This window comes from Engystomops pustulosus, chromosome 11, assembly GCF_040894005.1.
Source record: "Engystomops pustulosus chromosome 11, aEngPut4.maternal, whole genome shotgun sequence".
Taxonomy (NCBI): Eukaryota; Metazoa; Chordata; class Amphibia; order Anura; family Leptodactylidae; genus Engystomops; species Engystomops pustulosus.
In genome coordinates this window covers 56,335,200-56,353,820 of record NC_092421.1, presented here as the reverse complement: position 1 = coordinate 56,353,820, position 18,621 = coordinate 56,335,200, and positions in this window count along the sequence as shown.

Here is an 18,621-nt window from a genome sequence, read left to right as displayed (position 1 = left end):
CACCTCTTTACACACTTCTTCCAGTACGTCAACAAGTTCATCATCACCCACAGACTGCGACTGGTGGAAAACCTGGGCATCGGAAAATTGCTCATCAGCAACCGGACAAGTGGTTTGTGACTGTGGGAAGGGTCCAGAAAACAGTTCCTCAGAGTATGCCGGTTCAAATGGCAAATTTTGCTGGGAGGGGGCAGACTGGGGGGGAGGAGGCTGAGGTGCAGGAGCTGGAGGAGTGCCGATTTCGGTGACATGGGTGGACTGCGTGGAAGACTGACTGGTGGACAAATTGCTCGAAGCATTGTCGGCAATCCACGACATCACCTGTTCGCACTGTTCTGGCCTCAACAGTGCTCTACCACGAGTCCCAGTAACTTCAGACATGAACCTAGGGAGTGTAGCTCTGCGGCGTTCCCCTGCTCCCTCATAAGCAGGTGGTGTCTCACCCCGCCCAGGACCACGGCCTCTGACCCCTGCAGTAGTTGGACGCCCACGTCCCCGCCCTCGTCCTCTACCCCTAGCCCTCGGGTTAAACATTCTGAAAATGAGAGTTATAACTTTAAGTTTTTTTTTAACTTTTTTTTGTGTTTTTTTTTTTTTTGTGTGTTTTTTAGTTTTTAAACCAAACGATGCTATCCTATTGCTATGGCTATTTTCTAGCCAAGTATTAAAGCACACTACTATGCCAGATGAGATGACGCTGAGTTATGAAAAAAATAAACGTAAAATAAAAAAGGAAATGGCAGACTGTGCCTAATTGAAATCCAACCCCGGGCCCTAATAAAATTTCCCACTTCGGTCTTTGCGATGGATATGTGCGTCACTAAGCGCAAAACACAGTGGTCGCAAGTCTCACTCCAAATTGCTCACAATTTGCTAGTAGATGCACTGCAGCAACTACAGCCACCAGCAGATCAACCAGAAATCAAATATATATAACGCTACTGTAGGCGTAAGTAAGCCGTTTGGATTCTCCTATGGCTATTTTCTAGCCAAGTATTAAAGCACACTACTATGCCAGATGAGATGACGCTGAGTTATGAAAAAATAAACGTAAAATAAAAAAGGAAATGGCAGACTGTGCCTAATTGAAATACAACCCCGGGCCCTAATAAATTTTCCCACTTCGGTCTTTGCGATGGATATGTGCGTCACTAAGCGCAAAAACACAGTGGTCGCAAGTCTCACTCCAAATTGCTCACAATTTGCTAGTAGATGCACTGCAGCAACTACAGCCACCAGCAGATCAACCAGAAATCAAATATATATAACGCTACTGTAGGCGTAAGTAAGCCGTTTGGATTCTCCTATGGCTATTTTCTAGCCAAGTATTAAAGCACACTACTATGCCAGATGAGATGACGCTGAGTTATGAAAAAAATAAACGTAAAATAAAAAAGGAAATGGCAGACTGTGCCTAATTGAAATACAACCCCGGGCCCTAATAAATTTTCCCACTTCGGTCTTTGCAATGGATATGTGCGTCACTAAGCGCAAAACACAGTGGTCGCAAGTCTCACTCCACTCACTCCAAATTGCTCACAATTTGCTAGTAGATGCACTGCAGCAAGGACAGCCACCAGCAGATCAACCAGAAATCAAATATATATAACGCTACTGTAGGCGTAAGTAAGCCGTTTGGATTCTCCTATGGCTATTTTCTAGCCAAGTATTAAAGCACACTACTATGCCAGATGAGATGACGCTGAGTTATTAAAAAAATAAACGTAAAATAAAAAGAAACTGGCAGACTGTGCCTAATTGAAATCAAACCCCTAATAAATTTTCCCACTTTGGTGTTTGAGGTGGATATGTGTGTCACTAAGAGCTAAACACAACGGTAGCAAGTCCCCCTGCTAATTCCTCACAATATGGTACTAGCTGCACTACTAGTGCCAGCAAGCCCAGCCACAAGCAAATAAAAAAAAAAAGTATAACGTTATTGTAGCCCTAAGAAGGGCTGTTGGGTTGTTGTAGAATCACTCCTGCCTAACAGTAAGCTAATAGAACACCCTAACGCTTTCCCTGACCAGCAGCAGCTCTCTCCCTAGCGGCATCCAGACAGAGAATGATCCGAGCAGCGCGGGCAGCGGCTAGTCTATCCCAGGGTCACCTGATCTGGCCAGCCAACCACTGCTATCGACGTGTAAGGGTACCACGTCATGCTGGGTGGAGTGCAGAGTCTCCTGGCTTGTGATTGGCTCTGTTTCTGGCCGCCAAAAAGCAAAACGGCGGGAGCTGCCATTTTCTCGAGCGGGCGAAATACTCGTCCGAGCAACTAGCAGTTACGAGTACGCTAATGCTCGATCGAGCATCAAGCTCGGACGAGTATGTTCGCTCATCTCTAATCATTTCCCAATACTGATCTTTGGAACTGTCCTGTCTGATTTCCAAACCCCATGTTCCTCCTCATTATATTACCACCATGAAGAATGGTTTGAGGACAGCAGAGATTTGGGATTTGGATACTACCTAATTTGAATTCCTTCGGACTGATAGAAGATACATTTACCAAGTTCTAGAAGATACATTTTTATTGGTAATTTCGTTGGCAATAAGAGATGACTTTAGGTCAACCTGTTCTGTTGTTTATAAAGGCCGGCACTCAATTTTTCTAAAACAGCGATTCTAATATTCTCCTTAGAGAGTAGCAAACTAATTCTGGATCCTGCAATGGCAGCTACAAGGTGTGAATGATCATGCCACCAGAATTTGTGACCCATTCTGAATTAAAACCAAGGTGGTCACTTTTTCACAACTTATAATTCGTGATTTTGCATTCTTATAGTCTGCATTCAGAAGTTTGAGCATAAAGTCTGATAATCCAGCTGTGAAACTAAATGTTTGAACATTTTCTTCATACCAAAGGGAACCTTATTGTGGATGTAAAATGCTGAGTATGGAAGGGATTTCTTAATGTTCTGTTCTTTTATAAAAGTTAATATCTGGCTCATGCGGCTTGATGATGGTCCATCATATTTTTATGCTAAGGGTTTTGCTTACATGGGAATAATTCTGGATGATTAAGGGATTTCCTATGTGTATGAAGTTTATAGAAAATGCAACATATTATTTTTTACACCTAATTAAATAAATACATCTGGATTTCTATTTTCTACCAAATGAGTAAAGCAGCCGGTTTAATAACTGACACTGATAATGTTACTATAACACATTATTCATTAACTTCCAATATCAGGGGTATTTTTTTGTAAACTTGGAAATTATTTGATTGGTATGAGGCATCAATATTTAAGGAGTGAATGAGCAGTCCCCAGGAATACTTTCTGACTTTGTTTGTAGCTATACCCAGTACTTGAACTTGGGCTACTACAATCTAACTTATGGCTTCTCCCAAGATTGTTTTTGGCCTTTGCTACAGGGAAACACCAGGTCATTAAGAAGAAGAGGAAACAGACTGGTCAAGATTACACCAAAAAGAAGAGGGAGAGATGTAAAAGTAAAACGGTGAGTTGGGTTCAGGCTGAATTATTTAATTACCTCTATACAGGAAAAGAACTGAAAGGGTACAATAGTTTTGGATACAGGTTTAGAGGCAAAGGTCAACATATGAGCTGACAAACTAGCTGTAGAAGACAATTTCACATTAGGAGACTAGTTACCCTTTTGTTCAGGCGTTTTCCCATTGCGGAAGGTTATCAATAGACTAGGCTGGTTTGCAGGTTACAGGAGACAGTCTAAGACCTAGTGACTAGCTTGGCGTGAGAATCGCTGTTATCCATTATTTTTTTTAAACCCATAGTCGATTCTAGCCCTTTTGTTGCCCGAGGTGAAAATTGTAATAGAATACGATCTACTCCATCAGCCATTTCTCCTGGCTGTGGTTTATCACTGTTGAATTCAGTGCAAAATTTCCATCTGCACACTGTACACTGCGCCCCTAAAAAATACAGTCATTTGCAATATAATGGATTGCCTTCCTAAGTATATATTATCCTCACAACATGGCTGAACGCACTATTCCCCACATAAAACACCCTTTATATAGTCCCCTGAATAAATTATAGTATGTATAGCACCCACAATTTATTATATATAACAGACCCCCTAAACTGATTACATACAGAAGCCCATAAAATATATGTGATTTGAAGCCAGCTCCCCCCGCCCATAGATAGTATATATAGCCAGAACACCAGTAGATAGTATATTAAGCCATACCCCCCAGTAGATAGTATATACTGTCAGGACCCTCAGTAGATGTAGTACATACTTTCAGTTTCTTCCCCATAGATAGTAAATTCAGCCAGACACGCCTATAGATAGTATATACAGCCAGATACCCCAATAAATAGTTTTTACTGACAGATCCCCCCATATATAAAATATACACTCACCGGCCACTTTATTAGGTACACCTGTCCAACTGCTCGTTAACACTTAATTTCTAATCAGCCAATCACATGGCGGCAACTCAGTGCATTTAGGCATGTAGACATGGTCAAGACAATCTCCTGCAGTTCAAACCGAGCATCAGTATGGGGAAGAAAGGTGATTTGAGTGCCTTTGAACGTGGCATGGTTGTTGGTGCCAGAAGGGCTGGTCTGAGTATTTCAGAAACTGCTGATCTACTGGGATTTTCACGCACAACCATCTCTAGGGTTTACAGAGAATGGTCCGAAAAAGAAAAAACATCCAGTGAGCGGCAGTTCTGTGGGCGGAAATGCCTTGTTGATGCCAGAGGTCAGAGGAGAATGGGCAGATTGGTTCGAGCTGATAGAAAGGCAACAGTGACTCAAATCGCCACCCGTTACAACCAAGGTAGGCAGAAGAGAATCTCTGAACGCACAGTACGTCGAACTTTGAGGCAGATGGGCTACAGCAGCAGAAGACCACACCGGGTGCCACTCCTTTCAGCTAAGAACAGGAAACTGAGGCTACAATTTGCACAAGCTCATCGAAATTGGACAGTAGAAGATTGGAAAAACGTTGCCTGGTCTGATGAGTCTCGATTTCTGCTGCAACATTCGGATGGTAGGGTCAGAATTTGGCGTCAACAACATGAAAGCATGGATCCATCCTGCCTTGTATCAACGGTTCAGGCTGGTGGTGGTGGTGTCATGGTGTGGGGAATATTTTCTTGGCACTCTTTGGGCCCCTTGGTACCAATTGAGCATCGTTGCAATGCCACAGCCTACCTGAGTATTGTTGCTGACCATGTCCATCCCTTTATGACCACAATGTACCCAACATCTGATGGCTACTTTCAGCAGGATAATGCGCCATGTCATAAAGCTGGAATCATCTCAGACTGGTTTCTTGAACATGACAATGAGTTCACTGTACTCAAATGGCCTCCACAGTCACCAGATCTCAATCCAATAGAGCATCTTTGGGATGTGGTGGAACGGGAGATTCGCATCATGGATGTGCAGCCGACAAATCTGCGGCAACTGTGTGATGCCATCATGTCAATATGGACCAAAATCTCTGAGGAATGCTTCCAGCACCTTGTTGAATCTATGCCACGAAGAATTGAGGCAGTTCTGAAGGGAAAAGGGGGTCCAACCCGTTACTAGCATGGTGTACCTAATAAAGTGGCCAGTGAGTGTATACTGCAAGATACCCCCCCTTCCTCACCAGAGTTTGGCAAGTCCATTCTTCTGGCAATCTGTCACCCCCTTCAGGGGTCTGCAATCTGCCATCTTAGGGTGGATGTAACCCTAATTTACACATCAGAATTTCAGACCATGCTAAATTTAAAAAAGCTACACTAGAAGTAATCAATCTTTATTCTCTCATCAAAACTTGTATGAAAATCGAAATATAAGGGCTAGACAAATATGTATTAGTACATAAGCAAACATCCTAAAGAAAGTCAGCAGGCTAAGTTTGGTGTTGAACTGCCTTACACCCAAACACAGAGCAGTGATAGCATAGTCATGGAAATAATAAGTACCTAAGACCCTTGGTGGTAGAGTGGCGCCCCAATGTACGGACAACCAGAGGCAACAGCTTTGTCGCTCTTATCTCCATAAATGACGCTACTCGTGTGGCCTTACCAAAGGTTACTTTTAGCTTGCAACTTTACTGACACTTAGAACTTATTGTTGACACATTACAGTCAATTGAAACACAGTGCTGGTAGTTGTACCTAAGACTTGGATGTGACTTGAGCTTTCCTGCTCCTACCGGTCCTACGATGGTGTTTGACTGTTCCTTATAGCCTGACATCTACTGGTGGTGAAGGTCATTACTTTTCTGCTCTACCCTTACACATACAATAGGTATGCATGCATGCCAGACTGAGTTCATGCTAACCCATGATCCAGCCCTTTCCTCCTGTGGCTACATTACACCAAATGATTACCCTACAAAGGCTGTACTAAAGACTCTTCTGAGGGCTCGATAGCATCTACAAACACAGGGGAATCTGGCGTCCTCTAAACAGGCAAACTGCATATAGTCCACACTACACTGCTTTTAGTAAATGTGACCCATTATTTCTTATCTTCACCATCACTTGCTCCTCAGCCATGTAATTAGAACAGGATTAGGTTACAAGTTTCCCCTATATTATGGGTACAATGGCCACGTTAATACAAAGGTAAGACATTTGCTGTAAAACCAAACTTGGATAAATAGACAAATAAATCTAAATGATATGTAATATATTCAATAAATTATATACAGAATAAAATTAAATTAATTTTCTAATTTACATTTACACTGCCGGCCATGTTCGTTATAATCTATGCCTCTCTGTTTTCTGTTCATACTCTTCAATAACTACCCAAATAGCTTGGTGTACAAACATGTGGCTCAAAAACATGACTTGACTGACAGTGGGGTACCCCAACCTCTTACAGCTCTATGTAATGGGGTCATGAATAGCTACAAAATCCTTCACATACACATTTTTTTTTTTTGCCTTTTTAGTCTTTATGTTTTTTAGTTCTTTCCTTCTTGGTAAATACTCCCCCTATAGAAAGCAGCTATAAACCTTGAACTCCACAAGATTTGTGTCTGATATTGAGCTGTAGAGCAGACGGTTATCCGCTGGATTACTACCTGTGAACCCACCATCAACATCTCTCTACTTCTCCTTAATGTCTCCTCCTGTTTGTGGCTACTATTGAAATAAATGACAGCTCTTGTATGCCTGCAGCCTGGCAGGGAAGCTGGTGCCGTAAATCACGTCTCTGAATTTTCAGATGGCTTCTGTGTTCAACATATGATCTTGAGCTCTGCAAAGCATTCTCTTCCGCCAGCTCAGACGCAGTTGGCAGCGGCTTCTTGTTTACACCTTTTAGCACGAAGGAGCATTAAGTCTTAATCCTGCCCCTTTTTTTCTTTCTCACCCTCCTGTGCACATAAATCTTAATTGCGCCCGTGATTTTTACAGTGTTAATTAATCACATTTAGTTCCACATCCAGCTGTTGCCACGGAAAAAGAAGCACAAAACACATGTACATTATTTTTGGTAAATCCTATAAGTTCTGGAATCCTTTGATATTATAGGAAGGGATTGAGCTGGGGGGAGGTGTCAGTATTCATCAGATTTATTCTGATCAGGCCTTCTGCTCTCTTTGGCACAGGGGGCAACTTATGGTCAGGTTCCCTATCCTTCTCCATAAGTTATATACTTTACTTATAATGGCAATGTTCTTACAATCAATAGGAATTCCTCTTAAGATATTTCAAAATCTGGAGTAGATATGGAGGGGTTTTCCTAATAAATGTCAAAGAAGATTACATGACTCGACAAATATAACAAGCTTCCACAAACTCACCAAATAGATAAAGATGCCTCATTTAGGATCAGCGTCCCGAGGTGCTCGGTAAATCATTGCTCCACCTCAGCTGGTGATTGGCTGAAGAAGCATCTTGAAGCACTTCCTGTGTGTCAACATGGGGACAAGTCATTGACATCCATTTTTTTTTTTTTTTTTGTAAGCCCCTTTAAACACTATTCTGTAGTACAGAATTATCCATTGCCCTAATGTAGTCTTATTATGGGAATCTACCACTCACAGGCATTATTGTACTTCAGACTCAATGGGGGACATTTATCATTTTCTACACTAGTTTATTGGGTCATGGCTAGGAATTCCACCTTTCTCCCCCGACCCCACACCAATTTAAAAAAATGTGTTTGGGGAGACCCCCTGTCAAACCATGACCACTCATAAAAAAATTGGCCAACTATGCTCAGGACTGCTGAATTTACAGAAAAATTGCAGATACCTTCAGGTATATTCTACAACAAGTAGGATCTGATGTAGAATTTCTTCAGGTGCACATAATATACTGGCCTCTTAGTATATCCAGTCTCTTATTCCTGGTGCATTGTGTGGCCGTTCTATCAGGAGGCTTCAGCCTTGTGATAAATCTGGCAGGGTTTGCATCGTGGGCGGTATTATGTCAAGTATGGTCTGACGTTCAATTGTGCCTTAGCCCTATGCCAGTTCCTGGATAGTGCTCAAGGGTGGAGCAGGAAGACTCCATGCCAGCCCACTATGCCGGAGGGCGTGCCCCCATTCACAACTCTCCATGCCCACTTGGCATGGAGGTGGTGTAACAGGGAAAATAGGCGCAATTAATGACCGTATACCAGGACATGCATCTACGCCACAAGCCCTAATATACCCCACACACACCTTTAGCTGAAAATCTAAAACAACATCTAGCCATCTTTTATCAGTAGTCTATATCCTGTCAACCTACTGTAATATCTATCCAGTCTATACCTACTTTCTCACTATCTCCCTGATTTTTATCTCTCTATATATCTATCTTTATCCATGTGTCGTCTATCTATCTCTGACCTCCTTTGCACAAATTAAGATTGATTTGCATCATAATTATGAAACACATACAGAGGACAGGACACTACTGTGAGGACTGTGAACTGTGAAAGTAGTGACTTTCTTATCTTGGATCCTCCGTAGGGTGCCCTCCCTTAATGACCCTGGTGCCCTTTGTGACCCAGCCAATCCACTGTCATTTGCTATCAGGTCTCTTGGCACAGAGAGAACAGGGAGATATTTTTTTTTTCATCTGACACGGTTGCAAATATGTAAGTACCATGTGATACAGAAGTATCTGATGCAACCTTGGCATCCGAGACATGTAAGAAGTCCGGAGCTGCTGATTGCAATGTACCCTTTGCACACAGGTTTTAATCTTTCTGCTGTCAGGGGGGCTTGCTGTGTTTGCAAGGAGGCCCCTGTAGAATGGGAAAGGTTAATGGAAGGGACACACCTGTTTGGGAGGCTTGTAAATATCGCTCCCACTGGTATTTTCTTTGCAGTGTGTATGACTTCAACAGAATTTTCAAGTGGTGGGATGGGGACATGTTGAACAGGCACACATTTTAGACACCCGAAACTGGTTGTGAAAACAAGACTGGTAACATGTTGCCACCTGGGTCATGAAGAGATTAGCAGCAGAGTTGTGACCTCTGGGTCAAAAATTTTACTATATTTTACTGTGTAAAACAGAAATAAGAATAAATCAAAAAGGTTAAGATGTTTTCTGCATCAGCATTTATAGCTATAAAAGGTCCCACTAGTTACTTCCGGTATTTCATAGGTTACCCGGTGTTGGTGTGTCATACTAAAGGAGGCCCACTGGTAGCTTAGTTTATTTTCAGAATACGATAGTTTTTTTCACAAATCCTTTTAACTATTTTTATTTTTGAAAATTTTGCAATATTAAAAACAACTCCCCCGCCTGATCCCAACCAACTCTGCCTCTCCCCCCCCCCCAACAAAAAACATTAGAAAATGTGAAAATATTTTAACCTATAAAAACTTGATTTAATATATAGCTTATTTTCTAGTGACACATTCCCATCAAGAAAACTTTGTTTTGGAAGAACTCTCTACGCAAAGGAGATACATGATACTTTCTTTGGCACTATTCATTTCCTGAATGACCTTTTAATTTGCCAAATGACCTTTTTATACTTTGGGCTGTGATGATTACATGGGGGCATCCTCAAGACCTAGATGAAAGATGATTTCACCATCATCATAGACCGGGATTCTTTACTGTAAGAGCAGTGATACCACGGAGGTCACTGGGCAAGCTCCAGAGGGACCTAAATGCCTGCGATGAAATGAAAAATATCACATCTAATAGGAACTAGATTCTGAGGTTGGAACATTGATCGAGGGATTTACTCCGACTGCTGTATTGGAGTCAGAATGGATTTTTTTTCCCACTTTGGGCTAATTGGTATTCGCCTTCCTTTGGGAACAACGTTATTAGAGTATAGGTTGGACTTGATGGATTTAGGTCTTTTTTTTAATCAAATCTACTATAAAGCTATTATTTTGGGATTCAATTTATGTCACATTTTTTGTTTGATTTTATATCACAAGTTAGGGATTTCCAAGTCTATCTTCCCTCTATTATATGTGCTTAATTTTTGGGGACTGTTATCCATATGTGACAGTGTCTATTTTGTGGTAATTTTTGTCTTGTGTAATTTTTTTTGTTTTCATGTCCCTTTTAAAAAGGCCACAACTTTATTAATATCTAATATTTAGAGGTTCCTTATCAGCGATACAATAAAAGTGCACAACTCATGGATGGTTCATTGATGGTTTAAGCATAGTTCAGCACTCTCCATCGTTTTCACTAAATTTTTTACTTGCATGAAAGCAAAGGGAAAAAAAGGAAGCCAATTGCCATTAGGTATTTAGTGGGCAAAAATTCTGAAGTGCTACAATGTTTGTCCATTAGCAAATTTCTGCAGAGTTTTTAAGGGTTTTAACTCATCACTTGACAACATTTGGTCTATTTCCAGCTATCAGGGCTGAAGTGACAGCAATAGTTGAGTAGCAACAGAAACATCTATTGACCCCCAAAGTAATGTTCTCAACATATATGTTTTTGTATACCTGAATTAAAAAAAAATATATAAACAATGAAAACTGTAACCACAGTTGTTTATAAAAGGTCTTTTATATAGTGAAATTGTGGTGTGTTTTGTGCTTTTGTAGTGTGTACACCTGTTTTATGACTTGCTTGCCCTTTTTAACCCTTTATCTCCGTAACTGTGTTCCACTTTAATGCCTAGGCAAATTTTTGAGTTTTTTCCATCAATGCCTTCTACAAGCTATTTTTTTTTAAATTCTGTTACTATAGTTATATGCGGTCTTCTTTTTTTTACGAGACAGAATGTCGTTTATTTAAAGCACAATTTTGGGTTTCATAAATGACCTTTTGTTAATCCTAAATGGCGGCATATTTAAAAGAATGTAAATCTGACATCGTTTTTTTCTAATAAAAAATTTCTCCCTTTATTTTTGAACCTAAATAACATTAAAAAAAATGATCTGGTCACACATACAATATTTATAGTTTATTATTTTTTTAAATTACTTTCCTTTGCATAATGAAAGCTGTGACATCATCTATTGTCAGTAGTGATGTAATGATGGGTCAGTGCTATATATATAGAGGACATTGTACAGGGAGAGGGAGGAGATAAGCTGTGACATCATCTATTGTCAGTAGTGATGTAATGATGGGTCAGTGTTATCTATATAGAGGTCATTGTACAGGAAGGGGGAGGAGATAAGCTGTGACATCATCTATTGTCAGTAGTGATGTAATAATGGGTCAGTGTTATCTATATAGAGGTCATTGTACAGGGAGGGGGAGGAGATAAGCTGTGACATCATCTATTGTCAGTAGTGATGTAATGATGGGTCAGTGATATCTATATAGAGGTCATTGTACAGGGAGGGTGAGGAGATAAGCTGTGACATCATCTATTGTCAGTAATGATGTAATGATGGGCCAGTGTTATCTATATAGAGGTCATTGTACAGGGAGAAGGATGGAATAAGCTGTGACATCATCTATTGTAAGTAGTGATGTAATGATGGGTCAGTGTTATCTGTATAAAGGTCATTGTACAGGGAGGAGGAGGAGATAAGCTGTGACATCATCTATTGTCAGTAGTGATGTAATGATGGGTCAGTGTTATCTATATAGAGGTCATTGTACAGGGAGGGGGAGGAGATAAGCTGTGACATCATCTATTGTCAGTAATGATGTAATGATCCGTCAGTGTTATCTATATAGAGGTCATTGTACTGGGAGGGGAATGAGATAAGCTGTGACATCATCTATTGTCAGTAGTAATGTAATGATGGGTCAGTGTTATCTATATAGAGGTGATTGTACAGGGAGGAGGAGGAGATAAGCTGTGACATCATCTATTGTCAGTAGTGATGTAATGATGGGTCAGTGTTATCTATATAGAGGTCATTGTACAGGGAGGGGGAGGAGATAAGCTGTCACATCATCTATTGTCAGTAGTGATGTAATGATGGGTCAGTGTTATCTATATAGAGGTCAATGTACTGGGAGGGGAATGAGATAAGCTGTGACATCATCTATTGTCAGTAGTAATGTAATGATGGGTCAGTGTTATCTATATAGAGGTGATTGTACAGGGAGGAGGAGGAGATAAGCTGTGACATCATCTATTGTGAGTAGTGATGTAATGATGGGTCAGTGTTATCTATATAGAGGTCATTGTACAGGGAGGGGGAGGAGATAAGCTGTCACATCATCTATTGTCAGTAGTGATGTAATGATGGGTCAGTGGTATCTATATAGAGGTGATTGTACAGGGAGGGGGAGGAGATAAGCTGTGACATCATCTATTGTCAGTAGTGATGTAATGATGGGTCAGTGTTATCTATATAGAGGTCATTGTACAGGGAGGAGGAGGAGATAAGCTGTGACATCATCTATTGTCAGTAGTGATGTAATGATGGGTCAGTGAAATCTATATAGAGGTCATTGTACAGGGAGGGGGAGGAGATAAGCTGTGACATCATCTATTGTCAGTAGTGATGTAATGATGGGTCAGTGTTATCTATATAGAGGTCATTGTACAGGGAGAAGGATGGGATAAGCTGTGACATCATTAGAGATGAGCGAACATACTCGTCCGAGCTTGATGCTCGTTCTAGCATTAGCGTACTCGAAACTGCTCGTTGCTCGGACGAATACTTCGCCCGCTCGAGAAAATGGCAGCTCCCGCCGTTTTGCTTTTTGGCGGCCAGAAACAGAGCCAATCACAAGCCAGGAGACTCTGCACTCCACCCAGCATGACGTGGTACCCTTACACGTCGATAGCAGTGGTTGGCTGGCCAGATCAGGTGACCCTGGGATAGACTAGCCGCTGCCCGCGCTGCTCGGATCATTCTGTGTCTGGATGCCGCTAGGGAGAGAGCTGCTGCTGGTCAGGGAAAGCGTTAGGGTGTTCTATTAGAATAGTGTTAGGCAGGAGTGATTCAACAAGAACCCAACAGCCCTTCTTAGGGCTACAATAACGTTATACTTTTTTTTTTTGTTTGCTTGTGGCTGGGCTTGCTGGCACTAGTAGTGCAGCTAGTACCATATTGTGAGGAATTTGCAGGGGGACTTGCTACCGTTGTGTTTAGCTCTTAGTGACACACATATCCACCTCAAACACCAAAGTGGGAAAATTTATTAGGGGTTTGATTTCAATTAGGCACAGTCTGCCATTTACTTTTTATTTTACGTTTATTTTTTCATAACTCAGCGTCATCTCATCTGGCATAGCAGTGTGCTTTCATACTTGGCTAGAAAATAGCCATAGGAGAATCCAAACGGCTTACTTACGCCTACAATAGCGTTATATATATTTTATTTCTGGTTGATCTGCTGGTGGCTGTCCTTGCTGCAGTGCATCTACTAGCCAATTGTGAGGAATTTGTAGTGAGACTTGCGACCGCTGTGCTTAGCGCTTAGTGACGCACATATCCATCGCAAAGACCGAAGTGGGAAAATTTATTAGGGGTTGGATTTCAATTAGGCACAGTCTGGCAGTTTCTTTTTATTTTACGTTTATTTTTTCATAACTCAGCATCATCTCATCAGTGTGCTTTCATACTTGGCTAGAAAATAGCCAAAGGAGAATCCAAACGGCTTACTTACGCCTACAATAGCGTTATATATATTTTATTTCTGGTTGATCTGCTGGTGGCTGTCCTTGCTGCAGTGCATCTACTAGCTAATTGTGAGGAATTTGTAGTGAGACTTGCGACCGCTGTGTTTAGCGCTTAGTGACGCACATATCCATCGCAAAGACCGAAGTGGGAAAATTTATTAGGGGTTGGATTTCAATTAGGCACAGTCTGGCAGTTTCTTTTTATTTTACGTTTATTTTTTCATAACTCAGCGTCATCTCATCAGTGTGCTTTCATACTTGGCTAGAAAATAGCCAAAGGAGAATCCAAACGGCTTACTTACGCCTACAATAGCGTTATATATATTTTATTTCTGGTTGATCTGCTGGTGGCTGTCCTTGCTGCAGTGCATCTACTAGCCAATTGTGAGGAATTTGTAGTGAGACTTGCGACCGCTGTGTTTAGCTCTTAGTGACGCACATATCCATCGCAAAGACCGAAGTGGGAAAATTTATTAGGGGTTGGATTTCAATTAGGCACAGTCTGGCAGTTTCTTTTTATTTTACGTTTATTTTTTCATAACTCAGCGTCATCTCATCAGTGTGCTTTCATACTTGGCTAGAAAATAGCCAAAGGAGAATCCAAACGGCTTACTTACGCCTACAATAGCGTTATATATATTTTATTTCTGGTTGATCTGCTGGTGGCTGTCCTTGCTGCAGTGCATCTACTAGCCAATTGTGAGGAATTTGTAGTGAGACTTGTGACCGCTGTGTTTAGCGCTTAGTGACGCACATATCCATCGCAAAGACCGAAGTGGGAAAATTTATTAGGGGTTGGATTTCAATTAGGCACAGTCTGGCAGTTTCTTTTTATTTTACGTTTATTTTTTCATAACTCAGCGTCATCTCATCTGGCATAGCAGTGTGCTTTCATACTTGGCTAGAAAATAGCCATAGCAATAGGATAGCATCGTTTGGTTTTAAAAACTAAAAAACGCAAAAAAAAAAAACACAAAAAAACACAAAAAAAACTTTAAAAAAAATTAAAGTTATAACTTTCATTTTCAAAATGTTTAACCCGAGGGCTAGGGGTAGAGGACGAGGGCGGGGACGTGGGCGTCCAACTACTGCAGGGGTCAGAGGCCGTGGTCCTGGGCGGGGTGAGACACCACCTGCTGATGAGGGAGCAGGGGAAAGCCGCAGAGCTACACTCCCTAGGTTCATGTCTGAAGTTACTGGGACTCGTGGTAGAGCACTGTTGAGGCCAGAACAGTGCGAACAGGTGATGTCGTGGATTGCCGACAATGCTTCGAGCAATTTGTCCACCAGTCAGTCTTCCACGCAGTCCACCCATGTCACCGAAATCGGCACTCCTCCAGCTCCTGCACCTCAGCCTCCTCCCCCCCAGTCTGCCCCCTCCCAGGAAAATTTGGCATTTGAACCGGCATACTCTGAGGAACTGTTTTCTGGACCTTTCCACAGTCACAAACCACTTGTCCGGTTGCTGCTGAGCAATTTTCCGATGCCCAGGTTTTCCACCAGTCGCAGTCTGTGGGTGATGATGACCTTCTTGACGTAGTGGAAGAAGTGTGTAAAGAGGTGTCCGACGATGAGGAGACACGGTTGTCAGACAGTGGTGAAGTTGTTGTCAGGGCAGGAAGTCCGAGGGGGGAGCAGACTGAGGGATCGGAGGATGATGAGGTGACAGACCCAAGCTGGATTGAGAGGCCGGGTGAACACAGTGCTTCTGAGACGGAGGAGAGTCCTCGACCAGAACAGGTTGGAAGAGGTAGTGGTGGGGCCAGACGGAGAGGCAGGGCCAGATCAGGTGCATCAGCGCCAAATGTGTCACGTAGTGAAGCTCCCGTGGCGAGGGCTCCCGCGGCGAGGGCTAGATTTTCAGAAGTCTGGAGGTTCTTTAAGGAAACTGTGGTGTGCAACCTTTGCCAAACCAGGATCAGCAGGGGTTCCACCACTACTAGCTTGACTACCACCAGTATGCGCAGGCATATGAATGCTAAACACCCCACTCAGTGGCACCAAGCCCGTTCACCTCCGGCCGTGCACACCACTGCTCCTTCCCCTTTTTCAGCTGATAGTCAGCCCCCTGCCCAGGACCCTGGTACAAAAACCCCATCGTCGCCTCCACGATCCTCCACAGCATCCACCAGCGTTCAGCTCTCCATACCCCAGATGCTGGAGCGGAAACGGAAATATAGTGCAACCCACCCGCACGCCCAAGCCCTTAATGTCCACATCTTCAGATTGCTTAGCCTGGAGATGCTGCCCTATAGGCTAGTAGAGACCGAGGCCTTTCGCAACCTCATGGCGGCGGCCGCCCCTCGGTATTCGGTCCCCAGCCGCCACTACTTTTCCCGATGTGCCGTCCCAGCCCTGCACCAGCACGTGTCAGACAACATCATCCGTGCCCTGACCAACGCCGTTTCTGACATGGTCCACCTGACCACGGACAAGTGGACGAGTGCTGCCGGGCAGGGCCACTATATATCGCTGACGGCACATTGGGTTAACTTGGTGGAGGCTGGGACCGAGTCTGACCCTGCGGCTGGTCATATACTGCCGACGCCGAGGATTGCGGGGCCTACCTCGGTCCAGGTCTTTCAGGCCTACTATGCCTCCTCCTCCTCCCACCCCTCCTCCACCTCCTCCTCCGAACTACCATCCGTGGGCATGCCGCCATCAGTCGCTAGCTCTAGGCACAGCAGCAGTGCCGTCGCTAAGCGACAGCAGGCGGTGCTCAAACTGCTGAGCCTAGGCGATAAAAGGCACACCGCCCAAGAGCTATTACAGGGCATCACGGCGCAGACTGATCTGTGGCTGGCACCGCTGAACCTGAAGCCAGGCATGGTTGTGTGTGACAACGGCCGTAACCTGGTGGCGGCTCTGCAACTCGGCAGACTGACACATGTGCCATGCCTGGCCCGTGTGTTAAATCTGATAGTTCAGCGTTTCCTCAAGACATACCCCAATCTGTCTGATTTGCTCACGAAGGTGCGCCGCATCTGTGCGCATTTCAGGAAGTCCAGCACAGAGGCTGCCACTCTCAGAGCAGCGCAGCGCCGCCTCCAACTGCCCGCTCACCGACTGTTGTGCGACGTGCCCACGAGGTGGAATTCAACATTAACCATGTTATCCAGAGTTTACCAGCAGCGCAGAGCGATTGTAGACTGCCAGATGTCAACTTCCACCAGAACTGGTAGTCAGGTCAGTCAGCTTCCTCAAGTCTACAATGAGGAGTGGACGTGGATGTCTGATATCTGTCAGGTGCTGAGTAACTTTGAGGAGTCAACACAGATGGTCAGTGGCGATGCCGCCATCATCAGCCTCACCATTCCGCTGCTTGGCCTGTTGAAAAACTCTCTGATCAGCATGAAGTCGGAAGCTTTGCGCTCGTCACAAGAGACGGGGGAAGAAGATTCCCTTGTTGATAGCCAAAGCACCCTTAGGTCTGTTTCTCAGCGCATATCGGAGGAGGTGGAGGTGGAGGAGGATGAGGAGGAAGAGGAGGAGAATGTTGGCGAGACACAAGAGGGGACCATTGTTGAGTCCTTCACTGTTCAGCGTGTATGGGCAGAAGAAGAGGAGTTGGAGGAGTTGGAGGAGGAGGAAATGGACAGTCCGGCCAGTGAGGGGAGTGAATTCTTACGCGTTGGTACTCTGGCGCATATGGCAGATTTCATGCTAGGCTGTCTATCCCGTGACCCTCGCGTTCAAAGAATTTATTCCAGCACCGATTACTGGGTATTCACTCTCCTGGACCTACTGTACAAGCAAAATCTTTCCACTCTCATCCCTGGAGAGGAAAGGAGTGTGAGAATGCATGAATACCAGCAGGCCCTGGTGCACAAGCTGAAACAGTATTTCCCTTCTGACAGCGCTAGCGGCAGAGTGCGTAGTTCTGCGGGACAAGTAGCGAGGGAGAGTAGGCGAGCAGGCAGCTTGTCCAGCACTGGCAAGGGTACGCTTTACAAGGCTTTTGCCAGCTTTATGTCACCCCAGCAAGACACTGTCACCTGTCCCCAGTCTCGGCAGAGTAGGACTGATCTTTACAGAAAGATGGTGAGGGAGTACGTAGCTGACCATACCATCGTCCTAAATGATCACACAGCTCCCTACAACTACTGGGTTTCAAAGCTGGACATGTGGCACGAACTGGCGCTGTACGCCTTGGAGGTTCTTGCCTGCCCTGCCGCTAGCGTGTTGTCCGAGCGGGTTTTCAGTGCAGCTGGTGGCATCATCACCGATAAGCATACACGCCTGTCGACTGACAGCGCTGACAGGCTGACGCTTATTAAGATGAATAAAGCCTGGATTTCTCATAATTTCCAATCTCCACCAGATGAAGGAAGCTCAACCTGAATAATTTATGCACTCCTCCTCATTTTCCTCCTTCTCCTCCTCTTTGTACACTAAAGCAGAGGAAACTGGCTATTTTTTGACAGGGCCCACTGGCTCTAGCTATAGTACTTTATGCATTTAATTTTTCTGGAGGGCCACCTACCTGCTCCTCTGGTTTGAAAACTTTTTTGGACTGCCACATACAGGCACTCAATCTATTTCATTTTTCTGGAGGGCCACCTACCTGCTCCTCTGGTTTGAAAACTTTTTTGGACTGCCACATACAGGCACTCAATCTATTTCATTTTTCTGGAGGGCCACCTACCTGCTCCTCTGG